The sequence below is a fragment of the Myotis brandtii genome, unplaced genomic scaffold (genome assembly GCF_000412655.1).
Source record: "Myotis brandtii unplaced genomic scaffold, ASM41265v1 scaffold755, whole genome shotgun sequence".
NCBI classification, from domain to species: Eukaryota; Metazoa; Chordata; class Mammalia; order Chiroptera; family Vespertilionidae; genus Myotis; species Myotis brandtii.
In genome coordinates this window covers 5,970-17,315 of record NW_005371017.1, presented here as the reverse complement: position 1 = coordinate 17,315, position 11,346 = coordinate 5,970, and the positions used below count along the sequence as shown (strand labels likewise).

Here is an 11,346-nt window from a genome sequence, read left to right as displayed (position 1 = left end):
GTGTCCCTGGTGATGCTGAGTCTGGATTTCAGTGCTGGGTTATAGTTTGTACCTCTATCACGCCATATGCATCCAACCTACACTAGCCCCTTTCCCAGGGGCTGATGGGTCAAGTACACAATATAACTGGTTAAAGAGAATCCAGACACAGTGCAGGTGAGGGAGAGTGTCTGTGAAGGCTTCACCAGTCCTGCAACTGCACCTGGGACAGGACACCTGGGGACAAAGAGCATCAGTCCCTGTCAGTCATCTACAGTTATAGCCATGCAATGACCCCTGCCTGACTCCTGAGACCCTCGCTTTGGGGTGCTGTCACCAGGCACAGGAGAAGACCCAGAGGTCTCATCTTCTTCTAGACCACAGCTCTACCTTCCCAGAGACCTCAGCCCTGTGTGAGGAGAGAGCTGTGAGCCTGCACAGTCCAGGAGAGGATTTACCCAGGAGCTTGAAGATAAATTAGCATGTGGGGCACCCTTTCCTATAACTTTAAGGCATGAGGTCAGGATGCACTGTTTATTCATGGGCCCCTCTTTGGGCATCTCTTTCCTTGACCTCACTCAGCATGTAAGTCATGGACAGGGAACCACATGGGAAATGAAGCACATTGGAATTCAGTTAATAATAGCCTAATCTTTCTAAGCATAAGTGGGAATGGTGGACTTGATGAGTAGGTTATGCTTTTAACTTTTCATGAATCTTTCAAACAGGTGTAAAAATGATTAGCATTTGTTCAGACTATTTGTGAATCTCAAAATCTTACTTAATTCACAATTTTCACATTTTTTGAATCTAAGTTTATATTAATAATTCCTATTATTGTGCAAAATATTATAAATAAAGGACAGGCATTTTCAATATCGTATATCTTAATTTACTATGTTACTTTAATATGAGAAACAACATCCCAAGCACTGAGAGATTAGACATTTGTTATTCTTGATGTTGGAAATTATTTGACCGTGTCTACAGCTTCTTGTGCACCCTCTTCCTTTATGCAAGCCCATGCCTACTGCAAAGATTCCAAATAGTTACATCAGAAAGAGTCATGGCTCTAAGTGGACAAAAGACATGAAATAAAAGCAATGATCATGTATTTGTACAACTCAGAATCATTCATAAGTGGAAATGATTATGGGAGAAGATTGACCTGTTTACTCAGTCTAATGTTATCAGTGATGTTGGGGTCGAGAGGGATGTATGTGTAGAGAATTCATACCATAGACTTTCTCACAGGAAAGGAAACTTCAACCCTGAGAGGAATCCCTCACTCAGCCTCCCTCTTCCCTTCCTCTGGATGTCACTGTGGTCACAGGGTGCTGGGCTCTCCCACAAACATATGAAGTCCTTAATGTATAATTTAATCATCCTCCCATCAGACATGATTTGGAAATATATTTCTTTATTTATGTTTGTGTTTTAATTTACTCAATGGAATCTTTAGCAGGACAAAATACTTTAATTTTAACCAAAGCTAATTTAATGATATTGTCCTTGATGGTCCTCTTTTGGGTGATTTTACCAAGAACTCCCTGGAAAATGCTGAGCCTCCACTGTCCATGTGGATTGGCTACAGCAGCCACAGGGACTGGAGCAGGTTCTGGTACCAGAGGGGAGCGCTGATATGAAACTACCCATAGATCTGGACCTGACTATGGAACCAGGTGAGGGGAGGAAATTGGACTTGTTTTGTGTCACATGACAGAAACATGCCTGATGTTCATAGACAGAGAGCTACTGGACACATGGGTTTAAAGCCTCCTTCAGTGAGGGCCCAGAAGGAAGTTCAGGAAATGAAAGAGACAGCTCTTATAATTGTAGGACGTGCCTAATAATTCTGAGCAGAGGTTGTTAGAAGTAGAAACCTTAAGGATTCTGCAGGTAGGGATCAAGGGAAATAAGGACCATCTCATTGCAAACTGGTGGAAAAGAGGATTCCCTGTGTCCTACATGCACATTCTCAGTGTCTCTGTTCTACAAGGTAACACCTTCACTGATCTTGTGGATTCCCACTTGTACACTTTTGGGGTCATTACTCACATGGTCTCTCCCTGAATCACCCAAGCTGCATAATTGATTGTGGCCCCATTTATGAAATCTCTCAACACTGACAGGGAAGAATGGGCACCCCTCATTGGAGGATCCATGGTGATGGTGTGCCAGTATGAGGAGCCTTCATTTCATTGGGCCAAGATCTGTGTCTCAGTCCATCATCTTCATTATCATAATCATCATCATCATCACCATCACTGGCTTACTTATAATCATTCTGCCACTCATTTTCTGTAGACAAGGTTATTGTGCACAAATATTGACCCCGTATCTCATTTTTGGTCATTTATTAAAATTGTTAAGGGAAATAGGAAATCAGAAATTACTATATTACTTTACATTTGACTGCTGACAACTTATGGCTCATTGCTGCCTCATCTCCATCTGCCCCAGATGGGAATCTGATCAGAAATATTGGTCTCCTCTTCATTTGTCATTAAGAGGTTGAAACCACACAATCCCCTGGAAGCAGAATTTTGCTCCTCCCCCACCACCTGCACAAATAAAAGCCATGAGCCAGTCTCCTTTCCTGGCTCCATCAAAGTAGGACCTTTCCTGTGCTTCCCAGAGATTCCAACCACTTGCATGATAAACATTCCATGTCCCTTGGTGTGAGTGTTTGTCATCAGACTGGTCATCTGTACCAAGCTGCTGTGGGTCCCTCTGCCTTGGCCTGGGGTCACTAATTCTTGGGGCTATCACCAAGATGATAAGTCATTGACCTTCACCACCCAGGGTCCTTCTTCACCAGCTTTTCGGTCATAATCCTCTGATGCCTGCTGTTCAGCATGCACGTGTCCTGATGCTGGCTGGACCCTGAGCTGTGTGACACTGAGGTCCAGTGTTGAGTCAGCAGAGTCTCTGGTTGGATTTAGGTGACTTGGGCAGAAGTTTTGATCATTAATTGGTACTTGGCATAAGAGTGTCTGAAAGAAACTCTGAGGTTTGCCCACTTGAGAAAGTTGTCTCTGTTTACAACAGACTTTCTAACTCAGAGACTTCAGAGGTTAGTGCAGAATCAGGAATCCAGAGGTTCCCTGAGGGGAACTGTGACATGAAAAGGAAACCACACAGGTCACCAGCCCAAAGCTCCAACTGCACCTGCTGCTGGGATGGTCCTTGTGTTCAGGGACCCTGAGCGCCCCCTGGTGGTCACAGCCTATCCTGCAGGGAGACTTGTGTATGGGCTCACACTGACTTCACCTCATTGTGCCTCTTGCACAGTAATGCATGGCCTGCAGTGTTCTCAGCTCTCAGGTTGCTTATTTGTAGGTAAGCAGTGCTTTTGGAATCATCTCTAGAGATATTGACTCTGCCTTTCACAAATGCTGCCTATTTCGTGGTGTGGCTGTTGCTTTTGTTTTTATGAAACCTACCCACTCCCATCCCTTTCCTGGTGTCTGCTGGATCCAGCTAATGTAATAGTCCATGAAAGTGAATCCTGAGCCTTTGCAGGAGAGTCTCAGAGACCCCCTGCCCCTAAGCTACACCAAGCCTCCCCCAGACTCCACCAGCTGCACCTCACACTGGACACATGCAGACAAGAGAGTTGTCCATAGGAGCAGGCACACACACTGACACACTCACACACACTCACAAGGCCCCAGCTTCTTCATAATGTTACCATGTAAGAGAATCACAGCGAGAGCCCCGCTCATCCCAAACTTTATGGTGCTTCCTCTGGGTGAACGCCTGGAGTGAATGGAGACTGCAGGTCCCAGGGGTGGGGCTGCTTTCCCAGATGTGCAGGGACAGCATCTGGGCTGGGCTTATCAGCACAAGGAGCTCCCCATTTACATGGGCTCCTCTTCTTAAGGACACAGGAGGGGGAGTCCCTGGGGGACAGTCCCCCTTGTCCTTAGAGGGACAAGCACCTCCTGTGAGCATGGAGATGTTCATGAGGGGTGGCTAGTCTGTGTGCTGCAGTGGGGCTGTTGTTGTTAATACCACCATCATCAGTTACACCCTAGATAATTTACAATGATGTTCCACCCACAGGGCCAGGATATTCCTGCTCAGAGTAAATTCTTCGTGGGTCCTTGTCCACGTGTTGATACCTAGGAAGAGCTTCCTCCCCAGCTCCAGCTCCCATAGTTGGGGCCCTGGAAGGCTGCTCTTCTGTGGAATCCAGACATTACCACGGCTCACATCCTTCTGTGGCTGTGGGTCCATCAGAGCAGAGAGAGTGAGGGAAAAAGGAGTCTTCACACTTAGAGCCTTTTATCTGGTCCAGATTCTCTCTGGGTTCAGCCTCTTCACCCCTCACCCACAATGGCTGACAAAAATTTACAGCAAGTTACTCATCTGTGGGATCACATCACAGGAATCATTATTCAATGCTCTGTAGGGAGCCACTAGGATTCAAGTACCCACTGTCATTATTACAGACAATCTAGGGAAAGTTTGGGAGAATGACATGCTTAAGTTAAACCACCAAACCTAAGCGCAACCTTAAAGCTCCTTGGCTAAAGGTCCTCCTGTGGGGCTTTGATGTCCAGGGCATCAGGAGGACATCAGTCGCCTCCCTGTGATTTGGTGACTGGGAGGACCAGGCATTTACAGATTTCACATCCAGTGACCCTCTGCCTTGCTGCGTGCTGATGTTGGAGATACTGAAAGGGCTCATGCCTTCACCCAGCTCTCACGCTATCTTTCTACCACAGCTGTGTCAGAGCCTCCCCTGACCTTCCACCAGGAGACTCTGTCTGTTGAAGGAAACATCAGAGAAACGCTGTCCTTGCCCATCCCGGGGGGGCGGGGGGAATGCAGGGTATACTTTGAACAACCAATGCAGCAGTGAATCTCCAGGGTCAGTCCTGGTGGTCATGTGACACCACACTCTCCATTGTTCCTGGGGCTGTGACACAGTCCACAGAGTGAGGGGTTCACAGGTATGGAGGCTGGAAAATCCTAGACTTGATACGGGCAGGTAGGGAATCTGGTGAGGATCTGCATCCTAGTGGGTAATTTTTTTTCTGTAATCTCAGAGGGTGGATGGACCAAGAGAGCTTCCTCAGCCCGCTTTTTTATAAAATATACTTTTATTGATTTCAGAGAGGAAGGAAGAGGTAGAGAGAGATAGAAACATCAATGATGAGAGAGAACCATTGATTGGCTGCCTCCATCACACACCACACTGGGGATCAAGCCCACAACCAGAGCATATGGCCTGACCAGGAATCAAATCATGACCTGCTGGTTCATAGGTTGACACTCAAACACTGAGCATAGCATCTCAGCCCTCATTTTTAAGGGCGTGATTCTCACTCATGAGAACTCCACCCTCAAGACCTAAGAAGGTCCCCAGGCCTTCTTAACACCATCTCCTTGGGCATTGGGTTTTGCTGTATGAATATTTGAGGGACACATGCATCATGCCCATGGCAGCAACTAAAGTATCCAATCATGACCCCACCCATTTGGAAGCCTGCTCCAATAGAGCTCCCCCACCTGAGAACACTCCTCATCTTTGGAAGCAGAAACTTTACCCAAGTCCTTCAGAACAAGCTGATGACCTTGCAGTGTGGATAGTGTCTGCTATTGACCTTGAACTAAGGCATCTGGGTAATCCTGTTATTTTTTCTTATCAGTGCTTCCAGGTGGGCATTATTCTTCTGTTGCAAGACCTAGATCTGTTTTCTACCCACAATGGTTGGTAGCTCCTTTTTTTTCCCCACTCAGATTTTATAGGTTTTAGTGAAATAAGTAGTCAGGGTCTATTATTTAAAAAATCTTTATTGTTGAGAGTATTACCGGTGCCCACCCCCATTCCCGCTTTCCACCCAGTTCCTGCTCCACCCCAGGCCTTCACTGCCCTACTGTCTGTGTCCACAGGTGAGATCTTTGGTTAATCTCTTTCCACCCTCTCTTCCCCCATCCCTCTGAGATTCTTCAGTCTGTTCCATGCTTCCATGCCTCTGATTCTATTCTGTTCAGCAGTTTATTTTCTTCATTAGTTTCTTGTTTATTTATTTTGATTTTATGATTCAATTGTTGATAGATATGTATGTGTTGCCATTTTATTGTTTATATTTTACTACTCCTCATTCTCCTTTTCCTCCTCTTCTTCTTTTCCTTCTTTTTCTCTTCTTCTTCTTCTTCTTCTTCTTCTTCTTCTTCTTCTTCTTCTTCTTCTTCTTCTTCTTCTTCTTCTTCTTCTTCTTCTTCTTCTTCTTCTTCTTCTTCTTCTTCTTCTTCTTCTTCTTCTTCTTCTTCTTCTTCTTCTTCTTCTTCTTCTTCTTCTTCTTCTTCTTCTTCTTCTTCTTCTTCTTCTTCTTCTTCTTCTTCTTCTTCTTCTTCTTCTTCTTCTTCTTCTTCTTCTTCTTCTTCTTCTTCTCCTTCTTCTTCTTCTTCTCCTCTTTCTCTTTTTCTTATTCTTATTCTCATTCTTCTTATTCCTGCTCTTCCTCTTCCTCTTCTTCTTCTATCTTCTTAAACAATACCCTTCAACATGTCATATACTACTGTTTTGCTGGTGATGAACTCCTTTAGTTTTTTTCTTTTTTTGTGAAGCTCTTTATCTGATCCTCAAATCTAAATGAGAGCTTTGCTGGGTAGAGTAATCTTGCTTGTAGGTCCTTATCATTCATCAGTTTGAATATTTCTTGCCACTCACTTCTAACCTGTAAAGTTTCTGTTGAGAAATTAGCTGAATGGGCTGCTTTTCTCTTGTGCTTTTATGGGTCTCTATTTGTCTTCAGCCTTTGGCATTTCAATTATGCTGTGTCTTGGTGTGGGCCTCTGTGGGTTCCTCTTATTTTGGATTCCCTGTGCTTCCTAGACCTGTAAGTCTATTTCTTTCACAAGGTAGGAGAATTTTTCTGTTATTACTTCTTCAAATAGGTTTTCAATATCTTGTTCTCTCTTCTCCTTCTGCTCCCCCATAATGTGAATGTTGGAACCCGTGAAGTTTTCCCAGAGGCTCCTTACACTATCTTCATAGTTTTGGATTATTTTTTTTTGTTTTTGTCTTCTGATTGTGTGTTTTTTGCTTCCTCACATTCCAAATTATTTATTTGATTCCCAGAATCCTCTACTGTACTGTAGAATTGCTGTAAATTATTTTTTATTTCAGTTAGTGTATGTTTAATTTTTGACTCTTCTTTTTCCATGTCTTTGACATTCTCACTAAGATCCTTGAAAGTCTCATGAAGATTCTAGAATAACCTTATAACCATGATTTTGAACTGTGTATATAGTAGTTTGCTTGTTTCCATTCTTTCATTTGTAACATGTTTCTTTATCGCCCCATTTTGGCTCCTTTCCTCTGTTTGTTTCTATGTATTGGGTAAAGCTGCTATGTCTCCTGCAGTTGTTAGAGTGGCTTTTTATAGTAGGTGTCCTGTAGGGACCAGTGGCTCAGCCTCCCCAGTCACCTGAGCTGGGCATTCTACGTGCACCCTGTGTGGGCTGTGTGCATATTCTTGTAGTTGAGCCTTGATTTCTGTTGGCATCACTAGGAGGACTTGACATCCTGGCCAATTGGCTGTGAGGACAAGTGTCGACTATAGTGAGAGAGCTGCTGTGCAGGAGACACTCCTGAGGAACAGGAATTTGCTTCAGCGGGACTTTGGTGCTCACTGAGTCTGCCCCTTGAGTGTGCCACTTGTGGCTATGTAGAGTTGTAATCTGCTATGGTCTGAAACGGTCCACTGGATTCACTAAGTCTGGAGCATCCAGGGTGGTGCAAAGTCAGCTACTGGATGGGGCCACCCAGCAGGAGATGTAGAGGGATCTGCAGATGGCAGCTATTTCGTATTTGTATTGGACTTCAAGGTGCCCAGGTGAGGCCTAGAGGTGAAGCATGTCAGTCTTGTGCTACTTCCCTGCCTTGGGCCTTTTATGGGTGGGTTTGGGCATGTTGTCCCCAGCTGCAGCTTATTTGAGAGGTTTTAGCAAAGTCTGAAGCCTGAGCCAGGACAGGCCATTCATTTGAAAAAGTTGCTTCCAGCAGCTTGGTGGGGCTGAAAATTGGATGGGGCAGGGCCTCATGGGATCACCAGGATAGAGCAAACAGTGTGCTCTATGCTTATGGAGAGTCAAATATGGCTGCCACTCAGCCCAGGGACAGGGGAGGTCCCATCACAGGAACAATGACCCTTGTGAGCAACCCAGTCTTGGAGAAAGCCACCCCTGAGTTCCTGCCCCCATGCCAGACTATCAAATTCCTCCCCATATGAGTCTGGAACAGGAATTTGCTTCAGCGGGACTTTGGTGCTCACTGAGTCTGCCCCTTGAGTGTGCCACTTGTGGCTATGTAGAGTTGTAATCTGCTATGGTCTGAAACGGTCCACTGGATTCACTAAGTCTGGAGCATCCAGGGTGGTGCAAAGTCAGCTACTGGATGGGGCCACCCAGCAGGAGATGTAGAGGGATCTGCAGATGGCAGCTATTTCGTATTTGTATTGGACTTCAAGGTGCCCAGGTGAGGCCTAGAGGTGAAGCATGTCAGTCTTGTGCTACTTCCCTGCCTTGGGCCTTTTATGGGTGGGTTTGGGCATGTTGTCCCCAGCTGCAGCTTATTTGAGAGGTTTTAGCAAAGTCTGAAGCCTGAGCCAGGACAGGCCATTCATTTGAAAAAGTTGCTTCCAGCAGCTTGGTGAGGCTGAAAATTGGATGGGGCAGGGTCTCAGGGGATCACCAGGATGGAGCAAACAGTGTGCTCTATGCTGATGGAGACTCAAATAGGGCTGCCAGTCATCCCAGCACAGGAACAATGACCCCTGTGAGCACCCCAGTCTTGGAGAAAGCCACACTTGAGTTCCTGCCCCCATTCCAGACTATCAAATTTCTCCCCATATGAGTCTGAGACCCCTGGCCCAGGAGCACTGAATAAGTGGGACTCTGTGAGTTCCTGCAATGGCCCTTTAAGAGGAGCACCTGTGATTCCAGCAGCCTCCTTGTCACTCAGCCACAAACCCTGACTGGTTTTTACAACCCAAAGTGACAGGGACTTCTCTTCCCAGCTCTGCAACCCTGGGCTGGGGGTCTGGGTGTGGGGCTTGGACCCCATGCTCACCACAGGCAGCCTCCACAGAGACTATTTCACTCCTGATTAAAAAATTGGGACAGGTTGGTGTTGGGCCCATTCCACACCTCCACCCCTCCTACCCATCTAAATGTGCTTTCTTCTTTCCTTCTCTAGTTGTAAGACTTCCATTCTTCCAGCATTCAGGCTGTTCTGAATGAGGATTGTTCTGTATTTTAGTTGTAATTTTCAAGTGGTTGTGGGAGGCGGTGAATATAGGCTTTTATGTACTCCACCATCTTAGTTCTTTCCCAGGCTCTAATTTTGATGTTTGATGCTGACAAGTTAAGGTTCATCCCTCTCTCTTGCTCAGCATGTGGAAAACTAAGAGGAAGCAGGGATGCCCTCTTGTGTCCTGAAGGTGGGACATTGAACCCACACAAGCCTCTCCTGTGAGCAGGACCCTCCCCAACCCCCAGCACTGTCCACAATAAAACCCTGAACAAGTGTTCTTACCTGGAGGATCCAAATATATATTTTTTCTTTTTTAAAATATATTTTATTTATTTCATAGAGGAGGAGAGAGCGATAAGATAGAAACAGCAATGATGAGAGAGAATCATTGATTTGGTGCTTTCTGCACACCCCACACTGGGGACTAAGACCACAAACTGAGCATGTGCCTGGACCAATAATCAAATCTTAAACTCCTGGTCAATAGGTCAGTGCCCAACTACTGAGCCATGTCATCTTGGAAACCATGTCTGACTGGCTGAAAAGCCTGCCCTGCTCCCAACAGACCCCTCCATGAAGAGATAAACCTTTCCAAGGCACGGTGGGTCCCTCTACCTCCTCCTCATGGTGTCACCTGTGATTGTTGCTATAGGAGTGATGGCAAGTCAATGACCAGGGTCTTTCTTCTCTAACTTTGCGTTCATGTGCCGGTGGTGGCCACTGTCCAACATCCACGTGTCCTGCTGCTGGCGGGCTGGGACCCTGGGCTGTGTTGAGCCGCACTGTTGAGTTAGCAGAGCCTCTGATTAGATTTAGGGGACCTGGGTCAGCAGATTTGATTATTATTAGTCATTTGGGCACAAGATTGTCTGAAAGACACTCTACGGTTTTTTTCACATGAAAAAGTTGTCTTTGTTTACAACAGACGTTTCTAATTCAGAGACACAGAGGTAAGCACAGAATCAGGAATCCAGAGGTTCCCTGAGGGAACCTGTGACATGAAGAGGAAACAACACAGGAAACCAGCCCAAACCTCCAACTGCACCTGCTACTGGGATGGTACTTGTGTTCATGGGTCCTGAGCGCCCCCTGGTGTCCGGGGTGCCCCTGGCAGCCCAGGTCTTCTATAGGGTCAGGGAGGTTTGTGTCTGGGCTCACACTGACTGCCCCTCACTGTGTCTCTTGCACAGTAATACACAGCTGTGTCATCTGTAGTCACAGAACTTAGTTGCAGGGAGACCTGGTTCTTGGATGTTTCTCTGGAGATGGAGGTTCGGCTCTTGAGGGAGGGGGTGTAGTAAGTGTTTCCATCATAGCATATGCACCCCATCCACTCCAGCCCCTTCCCTGCGGTCTGGAGGATCCAGGTCCAGCAGTAACCAGTGGTTGTGATGGAAACTCCATGGTCTGCGCAGGTGACGGAGAGGGTCTGCGAGGGCTTCACCAGTCCTGGGCCCCACTATCACAGGTGCACCTGGGACAGGACACCTGGGGACAAGGAGCATCAGTCCTGTCAGTCACCTGCATTCACAGCCATCCCATGACCCCTGTCTGACCCCTGAGATCCTCACCTTGGGGGGTTGTCACCAGGCACAGGAGAAGACCCAGCAGTCTCGTCTTCTTCTAGACCACAGCTCTGCCTGCCCAGAGACCTCAGCCCTGTGTGAGGGGAGAGCTGTGAGCCTGCACAGCACAAGAGAGGATTTACTCTGGAGCTTGAAGAGAAATTTGCATGTGGGGAAGCCTTTCTTATAAGTGTGGGCTCTGAGGCTAAACTGCCCTGGCCTTCCTTGGGCCCATGTAGGGGCATATCTTCTCTTGACCTCACTCACCATGTAAGTCAGGGACTTTGTCCACTTGGGTCATTAAGCTGATTGCAATTCAGACAAGGACAACCTCACCTGAGAAATGTTGGACTAGATGAATACGTTACATTGGTAAGTTCTCATTAATCTTTCAAACAAATTTAATAGGGTTTAGCATTGTTTAGCTTCTGAAATCCAACACTTACATATATCATTGTTATTTTATACTCTAATTATGTTTACTTTAGTGTAAAAATATTAAAAAGAACAGCCATCTTTAATGACATGTTT

General features: G+C 46.1%; 1 long non-coding RNA gene across 1 annotated transcript; it reads left to right on the top strand.

Annotated features, from left to right (window-relative positions):
- The first annotated feature begins 382 nt into the window (after window positions 1-382).
- On the top strand, window positions 383-8,817 carry LOC106724209. Its single transcript, XR_001359959.1, has 3 exons — window positions 383-392; window positions 3,764-3,772; window positions 8,746-8,817. It is a non-coding gene; the product is annotated as an uncharacterized LOC106724209 (long non-coding RNA).
- Window positions 8,818-11,346: the final 2,529 nt, after the last annotated feature.